Raw genomic sequence first — 23,337 nt, forward strand, 5'->3', positions numbered from 1 at the left:
CAACTGAGAATTGTAATCTATAAGAATTGAACTGAAATGCTAGATCTGAAAAGTATAATAACTAAAATTAAAAATTCAAAAGGTAGATTTAACAACAGACCAGGCCTAGCAGATGAGAGGATTAGAAACTGGAACCCAAGTCAATAAAATACATCCATACAGAAGCAGAGAGAAAAACTACTAGGAAACACAGGGGCAGGAGGAGGGCAGTGTAAAGAGAATGGGGAACACTGTGGAAAAGTCTACCAAATATGTAACTGGAGTCCCTCAAAAGAAGAGGAAAGAATGAATAAGACAGAACCAATATTAAAAGCAAGAACCAGGGCACCTGGGTGGCTCAGTCAGTCGACTGTCCAATTCTTGATTTCGGCTCAGGTCATGATCTCATGGGTTCACGAATCAAGCCCCTCGTCAGGCTCCGTGCTGAGTGTGGAGCCTGCTTAAGATTCTCTCTCCCCCTCTGCCCTTCTCATCTGCTCCCACATGTGCTCTCTCTCTTTAAAACAAAATTAAAAAAATAAATAAAAGGAAAGAATGAAAATTTCAAAACTGATGAAAAGACAACCCACAAATCCAAGAAATTCTGGGAACCTAAAAGCAGAAAGACACACACACACACACACACACACACACACACACACACACACACACAGATATAGCATACTTAAAATGTTGATAATCAAAAACAAAGAGAAACTTTTTAAAGTAACCAGTGGGAAAGAAGCACATTGCTTTCATAGGTGCAACAATAAAACTAACAGCTAAATTCTCAAAGAAACCATAAAAGCCATAAGACAACAGAATGACCTCTTAAAAGTGCTGTAAAAAGAAAATGCCCACCTAGAATGTGGTGCTCAGTGACTATTTCCTTTAAAAATAAAGGCAGAATAAGACATTTACAGACAAACAAAAACTGAAACAATTCATTATGGGCCCACTTGCATTAGAAGAAATACCAGAGGGAACTCTTCAAATGGGAAGAAAAATTAGCCTATCCCAAAGAGAAACACAGAAATACATACAGGAAGGGACGAAGAGTAATGGAAACAGTAAATATGTAAGTAAATCCACACAAATACTGATTATATAATGCAACAAAGCAGGAAAACGACAAACTGAGTTAGTACCTAAAGCTCTAGCATTACTGGAGAAGTGATAAAAGTTATAATTTGTATTAGACTGCAGTAAGTCAAGGGTATATATTACAATTGCTAGCATAATCACAAAAAGAATAGCGAGAGAATGTGTAACTAAGCAATTACTATAGGGAAAATATTAAATAATTAAATAATAAATAATCCAAGAGGGGCGCCTGGGTGGCTCAGTCGGTTGGGCGTCCGACTTCGGCTCAGGTCATGATCTCACTGTTCGTGAGTTCGAGCCTTCCGTTGGGCTCTGTGCTGACAGCTCAGAGCCTGGAGCCTGCTTTGGATTCTGTGTCTCCCTTTCTCATCTGCTCCTCCCCTGCTTGCACTCTGTCTCTCTCTCTCTCTCTCTCTCTCTCCCTCTCAAAAATAAATAAGCATTAAAAAAATTTAAAAAAAAATAATCCAAGAGATGGCAAGAAAAAAGGAAAAGGGAACAAAACTGGTGAGTCAAAAAGAAAACTTACCAAAAGATGGCAGATCTAACACGAAATATAGTGACAATCGCATTACGTGAAAATGGACTAAATATTCTAATTTAAATACTAAAAGAGACTAAAGAAAAAAAACCTAAATTCAATCATCACGATGCTTTCAAGGACAAAATTTAAAAAAACAGAAATTATAAGGACGGAAGAATATACAGCATGCAACATTTACCAAAAGAAAGCTAGTAAAGCTATACTGATATACAAAGTGGACTTGAAGGCAAAAAGCACTACTAATGATTAAAAGATAACAGTGCTAATCCACCAAGAAAATTCTAATGTAAGCAAAGTGGTCAGAAATTAGTAATCACTGGGAGCTAAGAAGCATACTCTTACCAACGACCTTGAAGGCCAATGCAAAACAACTGCTGCAGTTTTCAGAAACTAAAAGATTTTCTAATCTTTTTAGAAAAATCTATGGCAGCTCAAAGGGTAGAACTACACATTAACATACAGCATAAATACCAGACTTCTTGGCCCCTGGGTGGCTCAGTCGGTTGAGGATCCAACTTTGGCTCAGGTTGTGATCTCGTGAGTTCAAGCGCCACACCAGGCTCGCTGCTGTCAGTGCAGAGCCTGCTTCAGATTCTCTGTCCCCCTCTCTCTTTGCCCCTTCCCCACCTGCGCACGCTCGCTCGCACATTCTCTCTCCAAAAAAATGAAAAACAAACCTCATGCATATACCTTATGTGAATTCTGAAATGCTTAAACTAGTAAACAGTTTTTTTACCACAAAATAAAAGGTAGACAGTTTTACAAACAAACTTTAATAAAGATCAGAAGATATTCTGGGGTAATAAAATGTTTACTAGACTGAGTAGTTTGATAAGGTTCATATCTATAAAATTCATATCTATAAAAACTAGACTTCCTGAAATTAAACCCTCAGAAAAAGGAAAAAACAAAACTTAAAAAAAAAAAAAACAACTCAGATTCTTCTTCTCCAAATATAGCTCAAGTGTTGATTGAAGCATGAAACTGAAATCTTTGCATTATACTTACCTAAATGGCAGACTCACCATCATAACAATTAGTGGTTTTGTTTGGGGCTGGAACTGGCTAGGCCTAGAATCCAACCTCCTGATTAGCTTTTCTGTTAGAATCTAAGAACTTTAAACTTCAAAAGATCTCAGCTTATTTCTCAAGCCCTATTTTATTTACATATAAATAAAATAGTAAGCTGAGATTTTTATTTTCTAACTTATTTATTCAATTACTAGACCAAAGTACTAGAAAGACAAAAATTTTCTTCCCTCTCCTCCCTCCCTCTCTCTTTCTTTTTTGGTAGCCCATACAGGGATTGACAAGATCTTCTTCAAAGAAATAGCCCATAACTTCTTATGGGTAACAACAAAAAGTATCTGCAATTTTGTTCTCAAGTATGTCCAAGAACAAAAGTAGGCTCTTTGGAGAAAGTTGTGTCCACATATAGTTGATATTCAAAGAACATCAGCAGTTAGCACAGGGTATGAAAACACTTTGCCATCTGATTATTCCTCATAAGTGATACTTAAGATGTGTCCACCCATGACTACACAACATTCAAAGCCCTAGAGTAATAATAACATCTATATACACTTCCCACACCACGAGAACAACTGCAATGGCTAATTAATTAATATAAAGATATAATCCATCTTGCTAAGTAGAAGCCAAGGATATTACTTCCGGAGACACTAATTATAATGGATTTTAGACATTTTATTTCATCAGCCTACAGTTTTATTTTTTCTTTTCACATTTTTTTTTTTTTTTTTTAATTTTTTTTTTTTCAACGTTTTTTATTTATTTTTGGGACAGAGAGAGACAGAGCATGAACGGGGGAGGGGCAGAGAGAGAGGGAGACACAGAATCGGAAACAGGCTCCAGGCTCCGAGCCATCAGCCCAGAGCCTGACGCGGGGCTCGAACTCACAGACCGCGAGATCGTGACCTGGCTGAAGTCGGACGCTTAACCGACTGCGCCACCCAGGCGCCCCATCTTTTCACATTTTTTATTTGCATTCTTCTTATAATATCCTATTCAAAACTGTGGTCACTAGCCCAACTTATTTTTCAGGAACATGTTTAAAAAACAATGTCAAAAGTGATATGGAAATGCAATTAAGGAACCATTACGTTACATAACTACATTTAGGCAACAACAGTTCCACCCATTGTTTACTGATGAAAGGTGAATAAGGATGTTCTCTATTCTCTAGTTTCAGAGGCTAGGTCACAATTTACAATATACTATAGGAACTGTATTCTAATACTTCAAACAAAACAAAACAATCTGGAATTACCTGAAACAGCTACATATGAAAATGCACAATAAATGATGGTTTACTTATCTGTACAACTCTAATGCAATACAATTCCTAACAGAACAAAATGAGAGTTAAGAACACATACACCTAGTAATGGCATTACAAAACTATAACCTAAGTTCATCTCAAATCACAGCAGTGAGATCACCAGCTTAAGCTTTACTCTAAAATTTAAATACAAATCTCTTTTCCTAGAATGGTCCACTATCTTTATAAATATCATTGTGACTTTCCTGATCTTGAGATAAATTCAAAGCAGACACAAAGAAAAAATATATGCATTTGAGATGCAAACAAACACATAATATCGCCACTCTGCCAATCCCGATTGATGCTTAGAAGACTCCCCACTCCCCAACTTTACAAAGTACAGCCAAATGACTTGAAGTTGTACCTCCCTGACCATTATTTGGATAGGAAGATCCTGTGAAAGGCCTTTTTGTAATGGTGGGTTCCAATACTTGCCAATGTGCTTACCTCTATTAACTGTATATGTCTGTTCCCACCTTGGGAGCTCATGGTCCAGTCTGCTGCAGGTTAATATAAAGTCATGGTTAGGTGCAGACCACTGAGTTGGTCGGACTACCTGAGTTCAAATCTCCATCACCTCTTGTATGACCTGAAACAAGTTACTACTCTGAACCACATTTCTTTATATTTTTAAGAAGGAGGGTGAAGGGAAAGGACAACATTGAGATAATGCATGTCAAGGGCTTATTACTTGCACAGTGCCTGGCCCATGCTAGCACTTGATAAATTTGAACTCTATGCTGGAGCTAACACCCCAAACCTACTTCCAGAAATGAATCTTAGGTCTGTGTCTGGTATTCCCTAAGTCCATCTGTATGTGGAGGTGAGGTGACTTTCATTTAAGTAGTCGTCCTTGTCAGACTCCTCCATTTTCACACTCCCCATGAAAAATATGGCTCTGTGATTAGACAACATAAAACGACAACATAAAAAATAAATGTACTTGCGGGACTTGTCAGGAAGCACAAACTCAAATCCCTGATTTGCTGATAACTTTATAACAAAAAGCTCCATTGAGAAACAAAATATTTATGGAAGAGAACCTAAAGAATGTACAGTCCCCATCTACTTATCTAGAGCATCTAAAACAGATCCTTAAATTAAATCACTGTAGAAATCTACATACTTAGATCACATTATTTTGCCAGCACCAGAACTGCTTTTACTGAATTATGTTTTGTCATCAACCTACACAATGAGGCAACAAAGAATTTTAATTAAAAAACAAAGTAAAACGAGGGCACCTGGGTGGCTCAGTCAGTTAAGCATCTGACTTTGGCTCAGGTCATGATCTTGTGGTTCCTGAGTTCAAGCCCCATATTGGGCTCTGTGCTGATGGTTCAGAGCCTGGAGCCTGCTTTGGATCCTGTGTCTCCCTCTCTGCCTCGCTCCCACTCACGCTCTGTGTCTGTCTGTCTCTGTCTCTCAAAAATAAGACATTAAAAAAAAATTTAAAAAAAAAAGTAAAACTCAATTCAGCCCTTTGAAATGCATGCTGTTATCGGGCGCCTGGGTGGCGCAGTCGGTTAAGCGTCCGACTTCAGCCAGGTCACGATCTCACGGTCCGTGAGTTCGAGCCCCGCGTCAGGCTCTGGGCTGATGGCTCAGAGCCTGGAGCCTGTTTCCGATTCTGTGTCTCCCTCTCTCTCTGTCCCTCCCCTGTTCATGCTCTGTCTCTCTCTGTCCCAAAAAAAATAAAAAATAAAAACGTGGAAAAAAAAAAAAAAAAAAAAAAAGAAATGCATGCTGTTATTTACTTAAGGATGTAGCTAAGAAATCTGTCAATACAAGGAGTCTGGGAATCCAAAGAGAAACTGGTCTTTTATCTTATGATCATTGAATTATACAACTGATTATATCGCTTTCTGAATAGGCTACCAAAAGGCAGAGTCAAATTTGTAGCCCTCTAACAAATACTTAAGATTTCAGTCCAAGTACCTTGTGCACATATCTCATTCCATCTGAATGAAGATCTTACAGACCTCAGTTTTCATCTTAATTTTTCTCCCTCCGTGCTAAATTCATCAGCTCCTTATTTCTGTATGTTCTCAATAACATGTTGTATCTTTGTAAGTAATTATGAATCCTTTCTGGAACACGATGTGATATAAGTAAATGACATGCTCCATTTAAAAAACATTACAGCACAATAAGATACTTTCTTCCAGTAATAAGCATTTTATGAGTTCAATTTCTAAAGGCATTACCTTTTTTTTGTGCTCGAAAAAAGAAAGAAAGAAAGAAAGAAAGAAAGAAAGAAAGAAAGAAAGAAAGAAGGAAAGAAAGAAATATTGCAAATACTGTGTCTAAAATTAGGAAATTCTAACAACAGGAACTACAAAAATAAAACTTTCATTATGTATTTTTAACTTTGAAGCACACAGAAAATTACAAATATATCTCATGTAAAAATCCCTCCAAAGTCATGTTTAATTTTAAAACACAGACCAAATCACCATAAATGCAATTTCAATGATTTATTCTGAATAAAGGGAACTAGAGAGATTAGCTTCAAAGATGATTCAAAAGGAGGAGCTTCAATTCCTTCTGTGCTGCCCTGTGCCTGGCACAGAGGATGCTGCCAACCATACCTTAAGGTGAGACCACACAGAATTCAGGAATTCAGGGCCCCAAAGACTCCTGCTACACTCCTGCTTTAGGCATTGTGCTACAGCCCTCTTTCAGGGATTTTAGCAATGATGTCATTTGAGGAAAATAAAAAGCTTAAGACTCTTAGTGTGTGCAATTTAACTCATTCATGAACTCATACTCTGATCATAACTTCTGACTTCTAACCACGTACTTATCTAACTGATGATAATTACAGTTCTTTGCCCTCCTAGTGACCATAAACAAGGAAGCTATGCTACCAGAAACATGAAAAAAGGTTCTACTGTACAATAAAAATTATACTTTCTACCCCACCAATAGGAACTTCATCAAACACAGGAATCTCACAGCGTAACTTGGAAGCCGCATCATAAGAGTACAGCTTTTTCTTAAAAGCATTTTAGGAGCTTTATTCAAATATCAAGCAAATAAAATATAAGTTACATAATATCAAGTGGGATGAAGGTAAGTCCACTGTTGTTTCTCCTGTTTATCCGATGATACTCTAAATTATTTCCAATCATAACAGTCATATGAAATATACATAATGTTTCGACGATGCTTTATGACAAAAATAAGCATTTAATAAGACTTTCAAAATGTTTGACTTCTACTGTGAAACTCTTGCTTTTAGTGTGAGAACTTTATTTACGGGTTAAGAAAGCCACTTAACAGCATTTGTATTCTGAATCACAGAATAGACAGGTGTGTCACATAGCTTTCTTCTCCATTTTAGGGATAGGTCATCTCTGCTACAGATGTATACTTTGCAAACAATAAAAACACACGTGCCAAAAATTAAATTCATAGTCAAGATGAAATTCTGTCTCCAAAGATTGACACAAGTAAATGAAACAAGATCTTAGTTCTTCTCTATGTAGATATTAAAATAAGTACTGATCATTTTTTTTCCCACTGGAAACCAACATCAGAAATCAATGAACTCTCATCAAGTTAACAAGTACTCATAGAACACTTGTGAATGCCCAGCTCGGACTGAGAATGCAAACAGATAGAAGGAGAATTCCTGTTTATAGAAGCTTACAAATTAGCAGGGTCGGACACTTTTTACACAATGAAACAACTAGCAAATGAGCAAACAACTCAGTTCAAACATTTAATGAGCACATAATCAAGCACCACACTGGGCCCACACAGTCTTCATCAGCCAAATAGCAGCAGTCTGTGTGTGTGTGTGTGTGTGTGTGTGTGTGTGTGTGTAAGATCTACCTAAAATTCCATTTTAATCATGAAAAGACCCTCCTTAAAATCCTTCCTCGGTTTTGTCGTCATCAGCTCCTGAATCTCTGCCCTGCACTTTTTTACTTTTCAAAAACCATCTCCTAGTAGTTAGTTATTGGCCTATTCTCCTGTTACTTGTCCCACCCCCACATTCCAACCAATCCCTAAAATTCCCACCCAACCTTGTTAGTTTCAAAGTTATCGTGCTTCAAGATACTTCCATAAAGTATTCCCTGATTATCTTTCTTCACCCTCCATACCCTGCAGTGTCCCTCCTCACGCTCTGTCTTAGCTCTATTTACCACACCGTATTGAAAGTATCTTTATTGTCCCTCTCTAACTTCTAGAGAGAAGAAACATGATTGCTTGGAAGATCGGTGAAATTTCAAATCCTGAACTCGGTTTAATCTTCCGCACAACAACCAGTAACTCTTACAAAGTAACATTATTTGTCATTAAATGGATTAACAATACAATCAAATCTTACCCGTCAGGCAAACTTTCTTGTTTTAACTATTTTACATTAACAGGCTTTTTTAAAAAGCAGTTTCAAGTTTACAGAAAAAAAAAGTACAACTATGTTTTAATCTCACAAACAAAAGTAAGTCTTCATATTAAAAAAACGACTCCCCTGGTGATGCTGTCAACTCGTCTTGACAATTTTCACATCTAATCTAAAGGGTAAAAGGAGCCCATCAGAGCCCACTGACACACTTCCCAACGACAGGACTTGGTCACCAGCGCTGAGGCACCACCAGATGTCTATGACCTACTCTCTAAAGCAGCTGAGTCCCTCCCTCCCTGTGACTAAACTTCCGTGATGGGCATCACCTCTGCTCTCCTCTAAACCAGTTCTGCTCCTAACTCCAGGCCCACAACTTCCCCCTCAACCACGGCGCGAGAGTTAGGACCGGTGTTCAAGTCCCCGCATCACCAAAGACTGCACCCTCCCGGCTCCGGGACCTTTCCTCCCCAAGAACGACGCGGGTTCTTGAAGCCCCGGAGCCCCTGCCAAGGCCGGGCTGCTCTCTGGGTCTGGGCCGCCAACCCGGACGGACCCCCGAGGGACCTAGGGCACGAGCCGACGGGCCGCCACCACAGGTGTCCCCTCCAACTGCACGGGCTGGACAGTGAAGAGGAAGCCGGCCAAAAGGAAGCCATCCCGCGAGGGGTGGACGGGTGGCAGGAGGCGGCCAGGAAATGACAAGCGTCTATCCGTCGGAGTTGGGCCGGGCCGTACAGAACTTGGCGACGAACGCTTGAAAGGGGGAGGCTCAGCACGACGAGGACTAAGGCGGCCCGCGACCGCCTGGGGCCGGTCAGGGCCGCGCCGCGGGGCCCCGGGCTGGGACCGACGGCGGCTGGAAGCACCGAAGCGAAACGGCCCCGGCCGGGTAGACGGCACGGGTGAATGACCCAGCAGCCTCCGCCCGGACGGCGCCGCCGCCCCGCCGCCCAGAGCCGAGATCCTGGGCCCCCGTCCTTCTGCTCCGTACCTGGCCTGCGGCTCCACTGGCGTCGGGCCGCCGCTCTCCGCGGGTAGCTCGAGTGGGTCCCGGCTCCGCCAGTCCACAACCCGCCCTCTCGCCGGCCCTCCCTCCCTCACGCCCCGCCCCCGGAGCCGCGAGCGCTCGTCACGCACGCACAGACGTCATTTCCGGGTCCTGGGGCGCGGAGTGGGAGGGTGTTGTTGCGGGTCCTCTGGGAATCCGCGCTGGGTGGCGCGAGCCGGAGGCGGGGGTGACTGACAGCGCCCGCAGTGTCGGAGGTCTAGGAGAAGAGGGCGGCCTCCAGGCTAGCCCTGCAGTGCCGACCTGCAGCGTTCAGGAGCCGACGGAGCAGCCGGTGTGCCCTGTCTTCTTCAGAGCCTGCTTCCTGCGGTGCTGTCGGGCCCTGGGCCACTGTAGCAGCATGGAATGGGAGACGGAGGCCGCTTGAAAAGCCAATGAATCCTACCTATCACATTACGGATGTCAGGAATTTTAGTGTTCGAATTAAAGGACCTTAAAGAGATTGGTTGACCTAAAAGCCGTTTTTACAGCTAAACATAATTGAGACCCACGAGGTTAAATAATCGTTAGCTAGTATTAATGGTCGAGTCTTAAACGGAATCCAGTTCCCGTGATTACCATTTCAGGAATGTTGGAAACAGCAGCTGCCTCTGTATCCTGGGTGCCATCCACGGCATAAAGTGCCGCCACAACAGAGAAAAAACAAAACTATACTGGATCTGGAAGGTAGACCTGAGTTGAAATCCCAGCTTTGCTAACAGCTGCCTCTGTGATCTTGGACAGGTTGCCTAATTTCTGTCTCTTTTCATCATTTGCAAAATGGAAATTGATTCATTCCTCAAATTCTTCTAAATGCTTAGAGATAGCAGAACATGCCATCCAAAAACGTACCTCTTTGGCATAAGGATTATTTTGAGAAAGTGGATGCCAGAGAAGCTCTGAAAATGAATACCCTTTTGTAAGGGAAATGTACATTTATAAAGGAAATCTGCATTTGTAAAGATGTCTCCTTCCCCGTACCTAGAAGAGGATGGCTAAATCACAAGGGACTCATCAATGGAGAAGACACTAACTTAAATCTGCGTAGCAAACCTTAAGCTTGTTTGCATTTCTTTCCCAGATCACTTCCCATTAACTGATCCTCCAGCTAGCTACCCACCTTACCCCAACACACACCTTTCTTTTGTCTACATGATAATGTATTTAAGTTGGCATTCTAAATCTTGTCCCGTTATCTCTCATGTATATATGAGGTATATGTATTAATAAATTTCAATGTGCTTCTCTCTTGTTAATCTGTTTTTTACCTCAGAGGTCTCAGCCAAGAACTCAGAAGGGTAGAGAGACAATTTTTCTCCTCCTCTACACCTAATGTGTGCTAGGCTGAGGATAGAGAGCATAAAATGCATAAAGTGGTACCTGGGTGGCTCAGTCGGTTAAGTGACCGACTTCGGCTCAGGTCATGATCTCATGGTTTGTGAGTTTGAGCCCTGTTGGGCTCTGTGTTAACAGCTCAGAGCCTGGAGCCTCCTTCAGATTCTGTGTCTCCCCCTCTCTGCCCCTCCCCAACTGGTGCTGTCTCTATCTCTCACAACTAAACTTAAAAAAAAATTTTTTTTTTATTTTTTTTAACGTTTATTCATTTTTGAGACAGAGAGACAGAGCATGAATGGGGGAAGGTCAGAGAGAGAGAGAGAGACACAGAATCTGAAACAGGCTCCAGGCTCTGAGCTGTCAGCACAGAGCCCGACGCGGGGCTTGAACTCACGGACCGCGAGATCATGACCTGAGCTGAAGTCTGACGCCCAACCGACTGAGCCACCCAGCCGCCCCCGCCCCCCCAAAATTTTTTAATAAAAAAAAATAAAGCACATAAAACAAAAGTATGCTGAGAAGCTTACATTCTAGAGGAGAGGGAGGAGCCAATAAACAAGTTATTTACAGTAGTACTTAAGATGGTGATAATTGCTATGAATAAAAAATTAAAAATTATGCAAGGAAGAGGCACAGAAAATGCAATCTAAATGTTTGCAGTTTTAGAGTGGAGAGGAAAGCCCTGGCTGAGACAGTACCCTGAACAAAGGGCAAAGGAGCTAGCTATGCTGGTATGCAAATATTTGGGCAAGTGTGCTGGGTACTGGGAACAAGTGCAAGGGCCCTCTTGACACCTCTAACCTATGTAGCTGTAGCAGATTGAAGTAGGGGGAGGAAGAAGAGATCAAAAGGTAATGGACACAATAAGTAAGGGGCTAACCCCTAGGTCAATGTTGAAAGGGACTAGCAAAAGTGAGGACACTGGTAGGTCTGACTCATTGGGGTCATTAGTGGGACAAACTACCACACACCTTCTTCCTCTGAGAGAAGGTGGGGTGGAGGCTACTGGAAGGGGCACCAAAGTTATATTTAACCAAAGAAGCAATGCTTTAGTTTGAATTTAGTGGTTTAGTTCTTGATAGGCATATGGATATTCATTGTATTACTTTTTATTTCAATTTATGTGTATTTTGTGTTTGAATTTATGTTACTCTGTCCCATTGGAAACAGTGAAGATAAAAGAGGGCTAAAAACTCATCTTGGGGTAGGTCAAAAGGAAAAGAGCAAAAGAAGAGTGGGGAAAAAAATAGAAGCAAGAGGAAAACTGCAAAAGAGGAGTAATGTGGAAGCTAAGAGGAGAGAGAGAAAGCAAAGGGATTAATGGAAAGAGATTCCACAGAAGGGTCGGATAAGATGAATCTACCCCCCCAAAAATGAAAACATACTAATAAAAGTGGTGAGAGGTGCGTGGGTGGCTCAGTCAGCTAAGCGTCCAGCTCAGGTCATGATCTCATGATTTGTGAGTTTGAGCCCCACATTGGGGTCTCTGCTGTCAGCACAGAGCCTGCTTTGGATCTTCTGTCCCCTTCTCTCTGCTCCCTCCCCTCCGCCCCCACTGCTTGTTTCCTCTCTCTCTCTCTCTCTCTCTCTCTCTCTCTCTCTCTCTCAAAAAAAAAAAAAAAAGTGGTAAAAGCAGGCATCCTTGTCTTGTTCTTGATCTTAAATGGAAAATTTTTCAATCTTTCATCATTGAGTATGTTAACTGTGGGTTTTTCATATATGGCCTTTATCATGTTGAGGAAGTTCCCTGCTATTCTTAGTTTACTGGGTGTTTTTTATCATGAAAGGGTATTATAGTCTTTAAGATTTAATTTTTTTGAACATTTTTTAAAGTTTATTTCTTTATCTTCTTTGAGTGGGGGGCAGAGAGAGGGAGAGAAAGAATCTCAAGCAGACTCTCTGCTGTCAGCATGGAGCCTAATTTGGGGTTCAGTCTCATGAACCTGTGAGATCATGACCTGAGCCGAAATCAAGAGTCAGACACTTAACCAACTGAGCCACCCAGATGCCCCTATTTTTTTTTTATTGTGAAATATAGATAACATAAAATTTACAGGCAGAAAAATGAATTTGGGTCCTTACCTAACATATATATGAAAATTAACTAAAAATTGATCAAACACCTACATGTAAGATATAAAATTTAGAAGAAAACACAGTTGAAAAGCTTCATAACCCTGTATTTGGCAATAATTTTTTAGATATGACACCAAAGGCACAGGTAATAAAAGAAAAAAATAAACAAATTGGACTTACCAAAATTTAAAACTTTCATGCATCAAAGGCCAGTCAACAGAATATAAAGTAACTCACTATTTGCAAATGACTTACCTGATAAGGGATTCTTATACAGAATATATAAAGAACTCCTAAAACTCAACAACAACCCAGTTTACATGAGATGTCTTTCTATTTATTTATCTCTTCTTTCTTTCAGCAATGTTTTATAGTTTTCATTGTACAAGTCTTTCACCTCCTTAAATAAATTAATTCCTAAGTATTTTATTCCTTTTAATGTTATTATAAATGGAACTGTTTTCTTAATTTCTTTTGGGTTGCTTATTGTTAATGTATAGTAATGCAACTGATTTCTGTGTGTTGATTTTGTACTACTACATTGCTCAATTTATTTTTTCTAATAGTTTTTTTTCCCTGTCAATCCTAACATACATCGGTGTATATAGGGTTTTCTACATACAAATCGTATCTTTGGACAGAAATAATTTTACTTTTTCCTTTCCTATTTGGATGCCTTTTATTTCTTTTTCTTGCCTAGTTGCTCTAGCTAGAATTTCCAATACTATATTGAATAGAATTGGAAAAAAAACAGGCATCTTTGTCTTATTCCTGATTTTAGTGGCAATGCTTTCTGTCTTTTACCATTGAGTGGAATGTTAGCTGTGGGCTTTTCGTATGTGGCTTTCTTATACTGAGTTAGTTTCACTCTATTCCTAGTCTGCTGAGTGTTTTATCATAAAAGGTGTTGCATTGTGTCACAAGATTTTCTATATCAATTGAGAAAATAAGATAGTTTTTTTCCCCCTTTATTCTCTTAAGACCATTGTTGTATTCCAGGAATATATCCCACTTGGCCACTGTATATAATCCTTTTAATATGCTGTGGAACTCAGTTTGTTAAATTTGTTGAGAATTTTTATATCAATATTCATAAGGGGTATTGGTCAATAGTTTTCTTTTCCTATAGTCTGGCTCCATATCAGGGCAATGAATGAGTTGGAGTGAGTTAGAAAGCACTGCCTTCACTTTTGAGTTTTTGGAAAAGTTTGAGAAGGATTGTTATTACTTCTTTAAATGCTTGGTAGAATTCACCAGCAAAACCATCAAGTCCAGGGCTTTTCTTTCTCGGGCGGTTTTTGATTACTAATTCAACCTCCTCCTTAGTTATAGATTTGGATTTTCTGTTTGTGATTCAGATTTGGTAGGTTTTATATTTATGAAAATTAGTCCATTTCATTTGGTTATTTAATTTGTTGGTGTACATATGTTCACAGTATTCTCTTATAATCCTTTTCATCTATGTAAAGCCAGTAGTAATATCCCCTCTTTCATTTCTGATTTTGGCATTTTGAACATTCTCTTTTTACACTAACAGTAGCTAAATATTTGTCAGCTTTTCTGATCTTTTAAAAAAACAAATTTTGGTTTTGTTGAGTTTCTATACTCTGTTGTTATCTTATTCATTATTTCACTTATCTCCACTCTAATATTTATTTCCTACTTCTGCTATCTTTGGTTTAGTGTGTGCCTCTTTTTCCAATTCCTTTAAAGTGTATGATTAGGTAATTAATTAGAGACTTTTTAAAATGCAGATGTCTACAGATATAAATTTCACTTTGAGCACTGCTTTCAGTAGATTCCTTAGGTTTTATATGTTGTGTTTTCATTTTCATTTGTCTCAAAGTATTTTCTGATATCCTTTGTCATTTCTTTTTTGACCATTGGTTATTTGAGAGCATTTAAAAATCTTTTTCACGATTTTGTGAGTTTTCCTTCTGTTACTGATTTCTAGTTTTGTTCCATCGTGATCATAAAAGATATTTTATATGATTTTTCAAAATTTATTAAGACTTGTTTTCTGGCAAAAAAAAAAATGTTCTTCTCTGGACAGTGCTCTACGTGCATTTGAGAAGAATGTATATTCTATTATTGTTGGGTGAAGTGTTCTATATATGTCTGTTAGGTATACTTGGATTGTAATATATTGTTCAAGTACTCTCTTTACTTATTGATCTTGTCTCTGGTTGCTCTATCCATTATTAAAAGTGGGATACTGAAGTCTTCAACTATTATTGTAGAACTGTCAATAATTTCTCGTTTAATTCTGTCCTTTTTGTTTCATATATGTACTTGGTGCTCTGACATTAGATGCATATATGCTTATAATTGTTATGTCATTTTGTTGGATTAAATATTTTTCTGTATATAATGTCCTTCTTGTCTCTTGTAACCTTTTTTTCTAATGTAAAATCTATTCTAATAGTATAGCCTCCCCAAACTCTCCTTTGGTTACTCTTTGCATGGAGTACATTTTTCCATCCTTTTACTTTCAACCTCTTTGTCTTTGGATCTAAAGTGAGTCTCTTATAGACAGCATATAGAGTTTTTAAGAAAACAGGTTCTGCCAATCTCTTTTAATTGGAGAGTTAAATCCATTTACATTTGAAGTAATTACTAATAAAGAATGACTTCTGCCACTTTGCCACTTGTTTTCTGTATGTCATACATATTGTTTTGTTCCTCAATTCTTTCATTACTGCATTTTTGGTATTTAGTTCTTTTTCTGTAGCCTACCATTTTGATTCTCTTCCTTTCTGTATATTTTTTTTTTCAACGTTTTTTATTTATTTTTGGGACAGAGAGAGACAGAGCATGAACGGGGGAGGGGAAGAGAGAGAGGGAGACACAGAATGGGAAACAGGCTCCAGGCTCCGAGCCATCAGCCCAGAGCCTGACGCGGGGCTCGAACTCACGGACCGCGAGATCGTGACCTGGCTGAAGTCGGACGCTTAACCGACTGCGCCACCCAGGCGCCCCTCCTTTCTGTATATTTTAAAATTTATTTTCTTAGTGGTTAGCTTTGGGATTACAATTTAACATCTTAAATTTATAACAACTTAGTTTGAATAATACCAACTTATTTAAAATAGTATATATTCTGTACCTATACATCTCTGTCCCTTTCATTTTATTGTTATTGTCCCAGATTTCATCTTTATAAATTGTACACCTATTAACACAGGTTTATAATTAATGTTTTATGTATATGCCTTTTAAATCATATAGGGGGAAAAAGGAGCAATTACAAACCCAAAGCACAATAATACTGGCTTTTACATCTACCTAGGCATTTACCTTTCCCAGTGTTCTTTATTTCTTCATGTAGCTTCAACTTACTGTCTAGTGTCATTTGCTTTACAATCTGAAGGATTCCTTTAGTCATTTTTTAAATGTTTATTTAATTTTTGAGAGAGTATGAGCAGGGGAGAGGCAAAGAGAGAGGGAGAGAGAGAAATCCAAACAGGCTCTGCACTGTCAGCAGAGAGCCCCATGCAGGACTCAATCTCATGACTGTGAAATTGTAACCTGAGCCAAAATCAACAGTTGGACACTTAACTGACTGAGCCACCAGGCGCTCCTCCATTTCTTATAGTGCAGGTCTACCAGTAATGAACTCCCTTGGCTTTTGTTTATTTGGGGATGAATTTCTCCTTCATTCTTGAAGAATGGTTTTGCCAGATATAGAATTCATGGTTGACAAGTTTCTCTTTCAACACTTCAAATATGTCATCCCACTTCTTTCTGGCCTCCATAGTTTCTGATAGGAAATCAGTTATATTCTTACGGGGGATCCTTTATATGTGATGAGTTTGTTTTCTCTTGCTGCTTTCAACATTCTTTTTCTTTGGCTTTCTACAGTTTGATTGTAATGTGTCTTGGTGAGGATCACTTTGAATTTACCTTACTTGGAATTCTTTAAGCTTCTTGAATTTGTATATTTGCCTCATTTCCTTTATCTTATCATTTGTTCAATCTCTACACACACACACACACACACACACACACACACACACACACACACACACAGTTTTCCTGAAGAATGTGAGACTAAGTTGCAGACATCATGCTTCTTGACTTTACATATTTCAGTGTGTATTTCCTAAGAAGAAATATATCTTCTTAGAAACCAAAGCAAAATCATTAAAATCAGGAAAATTAACATCTGATAAGTTAACATTGATAAAATCCTACTTAATCTATAGCCCTTACTCAGTTTTCATCAATTGTCCCAAGAATCACTTTTATAGCTATAGTTTTTCCTGGTTGATCATTTAATTGTCATTTATCTTTAGTCTTCTTTAATCTGGAATAGTTCTTCCATTTTTATTCGTCTTTCATGCTCTCGACATTTTTGAAAAGTGTAAGACAGTCATTCTGAAGAATGTCCTTCAATTTGGGTTTGTCCAATGTTTTCTCATGATTAGATTCAAGTTATTCATTTTGGCAGAGAAATCATATAAATAATGTGTCTTTATCAGGACAGGTCCTTTGTTTAATGTTGACTTTGGTTACATGATCAATGAGGAATCTTTCAGGTGTCTGCACTGTAAAGTTACCATTTTTTACCTTTGAAATTAGTAACTTGTAGGGAGATATTTTAAGACTATGTTAAAACCTGTTTTTCTTCCAAAGTTCATCCATCAGTTTTAGAATCCATTGATAACATGTTTTTTAATGTTTATTTATTTTTGAGAGAGAGCGAGCGAGCGAGCAGGGGAGGGGTAGAGAGAGAGGGAGACACAGAATCTGAAGCAGGCTCCAGGCTCTGAGCTGTCAGCACAGAGAGCCCAATGCGGGACTCAAACCCAAGAACTGGGAGATCATGACCTGAGCTGAATTCGGACACTCAGCCGACTGAGCCACCCAGGTGCCCCTGCCATCATCAGTTATAATTATGATGGTTGTTAAATGTAGATTTTCTACCCCATCATTTCCTCTATATTTATTAGCTGACGTTTTACTCTAAGAACTTTCCTTGGGGCACCTGGGTGGCTCAGTTCATTAAGCATTTGAGTTCGGTTCAGGTCATGATTCCGCAGTTCATGAGTTCGAGCCCCACATCCAGCTCTCTGTCAGCACAGAGCATGCTTTGGATCCTTTGCCCTGCGCCCCCTTTCTGCCTCTCCCCTGCTTCCGGTCTCATCTCTCTCTCAAAATAAATAAATAAACATTGAAAAAAGAACTTTCCTGTCTACTTCGTTTATATATTTATTTGTGTCAACATAAATTCATGGATTCTCATTTTATTCAGTGGGTTATAAGCCATCTCAGTTGGCCTTTGAACAATGTGATTGATGGTTAGAGGTACTGACCTACTGTTGAAACTCTGCATATAATTTTTGACTCCCCAAAAACTGAACTACTAAAAGCTTACTGTTGACGGGAAGCCTTACTGATAACATACATAGGTGTTAATATATGTTTTATGTATTACATACAGTATTCTTACAATATAATAATGAGTATAGTAATAGTGTAGAGTGATGTTGAGCATCTTTTCATGTGTCTGCTGGCTACTTGGATGTCTTCTTTGGAGAAATGTCTGTTCATTTCTTCTGCCCATTTGTTGTTTTCTGGGATTATTTGTTTTTTGGGTGTTGATTTGTATAAGTTCTTTATATATTTTGGATACTAACCCTTTATTGCATATGTCATTTACAAATATCTTCTCCAATTCAGTACATTGCCTTTTAGTTTTGTTGATTGTGTTCTTTGCTGTGTAGAAGCTTTTCATTTTGATGTAGTCTACACCAGATTTTTTTTTTCTCGAGAATCACACAACACAGAAAGCTTTATTCATCCATACCATTCCAGAGAAAGGCAGGCTCACTTTAGTATGCTGTCATCTTGGGCTTCTGCCAGTTCTCTCTCAATGTGTTTCCATTCATCCTGCTTCTTTTTCTCCTCAGCTGCTATCCTCCTTTCCTCTTCTGCCTGAAACTTCTGTAGCACTTGGCTCTGTAGGCCACACCAAGGAATAGAGCAGAGCAGGGGCTGTACTTGATGAGCAGTGACCTGCACTGGCAGCACCATTTTGTCCATAACCTTAACCAGATTTTTGTGACAGTATTGTATATGTGCTTGCTGAAGCGAGCACGTGACAGTTTTGTAAATGTATTTTCTCCTCCTTATGGTTTTCTTAAATAACGTTTTCTTTTCTCTAGTTTGCTTTATTGTAAGAAAACAGTATACAGTATATATAACATACACAACATGTGCATTGACTCTTTATGTTGTTAATAAGGCTTCCAGTCAACAGTAGGCTATTAGTTAAGTTTTGAGGGAGTCAAAATTTACATGTGGATTTTCTTTTGCACAGGGAGTTGGTGACCTAACTCCTGCATTGATCAAGCATCAACTGTACTATCAAATTTTAAAGGGGGGGGGGGGGAAAGGCGGAGCTCTATATGTAATGAAATGGACAGATCTCCAAAAGACAGTGTTAAATGAGAACAGTAGGGTGATGGAACATGTGGTATGCTACTTTTAGATTTAAATATAGATATATAGGGGTTCCTGGGTGTCTCAGTTGGTTGAGTGTCCAACTCTTGATTTTGGCTCAGGTCATGAACCCAGGGTTGTGGGACTGAGCCCTGTGTCAGGCTTCACACTGAATGGAGCCTGCTTAGGATTGTCTTTCTCTCCCCCTCTGCCCTTCTCTCCTGCTTGCATTCTCTCTCTCTAAAAATAAAAGACAGACAGATAGGTAGATACTCTCCTAGGATGTGTATCACTTTCTAGAATATAAATAAATAAATAAATAAATAAATAAATAAATAAATAAGTAAATTCTAGAAAAAAATATTCGTATAGATAGAGGGAGAAAGAGAAGAAGAGAGGTACATGTACACTAGAATAGATATAGTATATATAGGAAGAATTATTTTAAAGAATTGAGTCATGTGATTGTGCAGGCTTGGTGAGTCCAAAATCTGATGGCGGAGAGAGAGACAGAGAGAGACAGAGAGAGACAGAGAGAGAGAGAGAGAGAGAGAGAGAGAGAGAATCCCAAGAAGTCTCTGCACCATCAGCACAGAGTCCAATGTAGGACTTCACCCCATGAACCGTGATATCGTGACCTGAGCCAAAATCAAGAGTTGGACACTTAACCAACTGAGCTACCCAGGCACCCCTGGAAGTGTACTGTAGATGGCATAGTCAGAGAAGGTCTCACTGAATATGTGACAACTGAGGTGGAACATAAAATGGAAAAATGAGCCAGCCCATGAGAAGCGCTGGGGAAAAGGCATTCCAAGGAGATGAAATGCCAATCACAAAAACCTGAGGTAGGAACTGAAAGAAGTGCAGAGCAGAAGACAGGAAAAAAGGAGTAGTGTGGAGTGATGAAGCTGGGGGTACACAGGAACCAGATCAAACATGGAAAGACCATTCTAAAAGCAAAGGGTTTTAAGTAGGCATGTTGCAGGTCTAATTAACCCTTTCAAGACTATCTTGGAAAATAGGTTGGAGGAGGTATAATCAGGGGCCATATTAAGCCGAGAAGTCTTTGTAGTAATGCAGGATGAGAGATGATGGTGATTCAGACAAGTGAATTTGTCATGTTTTCAAGATAATCTTGAAGATGGATTCAAGACTTGGCAATGGATTGCAGTACAAGGTGAGGTAAGGAGCGGAGTTCAAGATGACTCTTACGTTGGGGTGCCGGGGTGGCTCAGTCGGTTAAGCCTCCAACTTTGGCTCAGGTCATGATCTTGTGGTTTGTGAGTTCAAGCCCTGCGTCGGACTCTCTGCTGACAGCTCAGAGCCTGGAGCCTGCTTTAGATTCTGTGTCTCTCTCTCTCTCTCTGCCCCTTCCCGCTCACACTCTCTGTCTCAAAAATAAACATTAAACAACAACAAAAAAAGACGGTTCTCAGGTTTTTGTTGACTGAGTGGATGGTGGTACCATTTCCTGAGATAGAGAAGATGGAATGAAGATGTTTGGGGTGGGAAGAGGAAGTAAAGAATTCCACTTGGCTATATTAAGCTTGAGATGGCTAATAGGTATTGAAGTAGCAATATTTAGCAGGTTATTGGATGTATAATTCGAGGCTGAGGAAAGAGGCCTGAGTGAGTATAAATTTGGGAGTCATCAGTGTATATAGATAGGCCAGTTACTGACTGCCTCTCAGCTCCAAAACTTGGGTTGGGACCTTTGAATATTTTTTCCTTTGCCAACTCATGTGATATTAAACTTCGTTAGTAGAGGACATTGGTGAGATGTTGCCAAGGAGAAAGGCGTTTTCCTTTCCGGTTCTGGTGTGATTGCTCCCAGCCCCGCCTCTCCAGCACCCAGCTCCTGCAGTGCATGGTAGTCAACGGCACAAAAAGGCCAGCAGCTTTCCCCAGCACTCGCCTCGGGTGGTTTTTCCGTGGAGTGCTTCTGGCAGAACACCTCTCTGAACAGATTTTGCCAGCACCCTAGAGGGTGGATTTCCAGCAAGTTCCACCAGCATAGCACCCCAGTGACTTCTCTACCATTCAGTGAGCCATGGCTACGCCCTCTCCAAAAAGGTCTGGATGTCAGCTCTGGGAGGAGTGTTCTCTATGTCAGCTCTGGGGGTAGTGGCTGCTCCTACGTGTGCTATTCCTATATTCTTTATAGTTCGCTACTGCCAATCCCTCGTTACTCCAATCCTATTATAATTAATAGTTATTTATATTAAAGATATAAATTGTTCAGATAACTGCATGTTTTTTTTTCTCTTGGCTAACACAAATGACTCATTGCACTTCAGGCAAGATCATGCAAGGAGGAGACAGCCTAGACTGATGTGTCAAATATAAGGTGCCAAGAATTCTCTATGTTATTTTCCATTTTCAATGGGTGGGATATAAAGGCACAAGGGATAGCAACAGGATGGAGCAGAAGCACCTGTGTTCAGTTTCCTCTCCTGTCACCCTAGTCAGCCATCGTAAGGGCAGACAGTCCCTTTTTGTGTCCACTTTGGCAGGCGCTGGGTTTTGGCTGGCTTCTGCTGCATGTGGGTACCTACCTGCAGCTTGCAATGGCTTCTCAGTCAGCTGCAACCAGAGCCGGAATTGCTCTGCTGGCCTCTTTCTTGTGGTCTTGCAAATGGAGCACCTTCTGAAGTCAAGATGTTTGAAAAACATGGCCTGCCCTCTCTGTGTGGACAAAGCTCCCAGTTTCACCTTGACTACTCCAGGCTCCTGCAGACAGACATCCCTTAAGGGGTTCTTTCACACGCCATCTCTAGACCTTGAATCTGTTGGTTATATGGCAACTCTCACACCTACAAAGGTTGTTGGCCTGCCAATACCAGCATCATGGAGATATAGAAACAAGGGACAGAGGCTACCCATGCTTGTGCCTCCTTCTGACCCCTACCAAGGCACTGAAGTGTGTCTTGGTGGTATAAGACCAGGATAGGAGAAAAGGGTTTTTAGCTATTGGAATTCTGGGTCCTTAGTGAGGATCAGGTGAAGCTCCTTCCTAAAAAGACAGGATGATCCAGTGAGGAAGTTGAGGATCATGAATGAATGGTTACTGCCTATAAATCCCAGAAATCCTGGGGCAAAGTTGAGTATCTGGAGAGCCTTCCACCTAAAAAACTTTACTTTCTTGTACATTATCATGAGGATACTCTGGTTGGGCTATCTGGAAATTCTGCCTCTGGATCTCAATCTACAAATCTAGGTTGTCCCAGGGGGTGCTGCTGCTATAAAGCAGTCAGGATTGCCATCCCAGCAGGGAACAGCACTGACAGGGTTCAAAATCAGACAATAAACCCCATCTCAGTGGAATCCTCTAGGCTAAAGGTCCAGCCTATGTAAGTGGAATCCTCTAGGCTAAGTGGTCCAGTCTATGTAGTCATCCCTGCAGGTGACTACAGAGTGGATTCCTCAATGTCCTCAATCCTCAGAGAGGATTCCTCTGCCTCTCTGAACCAACGGAAGTTTCCAAATAGAGCTGCATTTGGAAGTATAAAATTAAGCATCTGGGTGGAACATTGTCTGAATATGTCTGGGGGCAGATACATTCTGCCTTGACTTTTGGGAGCACCAAGTGAATAATGCCTCCTCATTTCGGCCAATAGGGATGTGGTCAGCTCACCAGGGAAGTCCGTATCTTCGTTAGGAAGTTCTTGGTGAACATAGTTTCCAGGAAGAGTATTTTGCTTATCCCTTCCAAGGGTAGAGGAGGGTGAAACTAACTTATCTGTTCAGTGGGGTCCTGCAAGTACACTCTGCTGCCACTGTGGAAATAGATACAGAGCTTCAAGACAAGGGCTGAAAAAAGGCTCTTTCAATCCTACCAAGCCAGGTGAAAAAGCTGAACTGGAAAGTCAGGGACCTCAGTGCAAAGAGCACCTAACTGACTGAGAAGTTGGGGGGCAGTGCTGGACAAAGCATCACTGCCAGGGCTGGCTACCAAATGCTGGATGAGGCAGGGCCAGAAGTAGGCAACCAGCTTTAAAATGCCAAAGACAGGACAGTCGTGAGCTGGGGGAGGGGTGGTGATGGTGGAGGGGGTGGAGAGATGGAGATGACATTGTAAGAGTAGGGACAGTAGGCACCCATGACACGTA

The 23,337-nt window shown here is 40.2% G+C and overlaps 1 protein-coding gene across 5 annotated transcripts in view; it reads right to left on the reverse strand.

Moving 5' to 3' along the window:
* RABGEF1 (RAB guanine nucleotide exchange factor 1) overlaps positions 1-9,421 on the reverse strand; it is a 62,485-nt gene extending 53,064 nt beyond the window's left edge. For 2 of the 5 annotated variants that reach the window (XM_058710764.1, XM_058710761.1), the window contains exon 1: positions 9,320-9,421. The gene's annotated coding sequence lies outside the window, so the exon portion shown is untranslated. Of the gene's footprint in view, positions 1-4,418; positions 4,438-9,319 lie in introns of those variants that run through there. The other 3 variants (XM_058710762.1, XM_058710760.1, XM_058710763.1) reach the window with 3 other exon arrangements.
* Between the last annotated feature and the right edge of the window lie 13,916 nt (positions 9,422-23,337).

This window comes from Neofelis nebulosa, chromosome 18 (assembly GCF_028018385.1).
Source record: "Neofelis nebulosa isolate mNeoNeb1 chromosome 18, mNeoNeb1.pri, whole genome shotgun sequence".
NCBI classification, from domain to species: domain Eukaryota; kingdom Metazoa; phylum Chordata; class Mammalia; order Carnivora; family Felidae; genus Neofelis; species Neofelis nebulosa.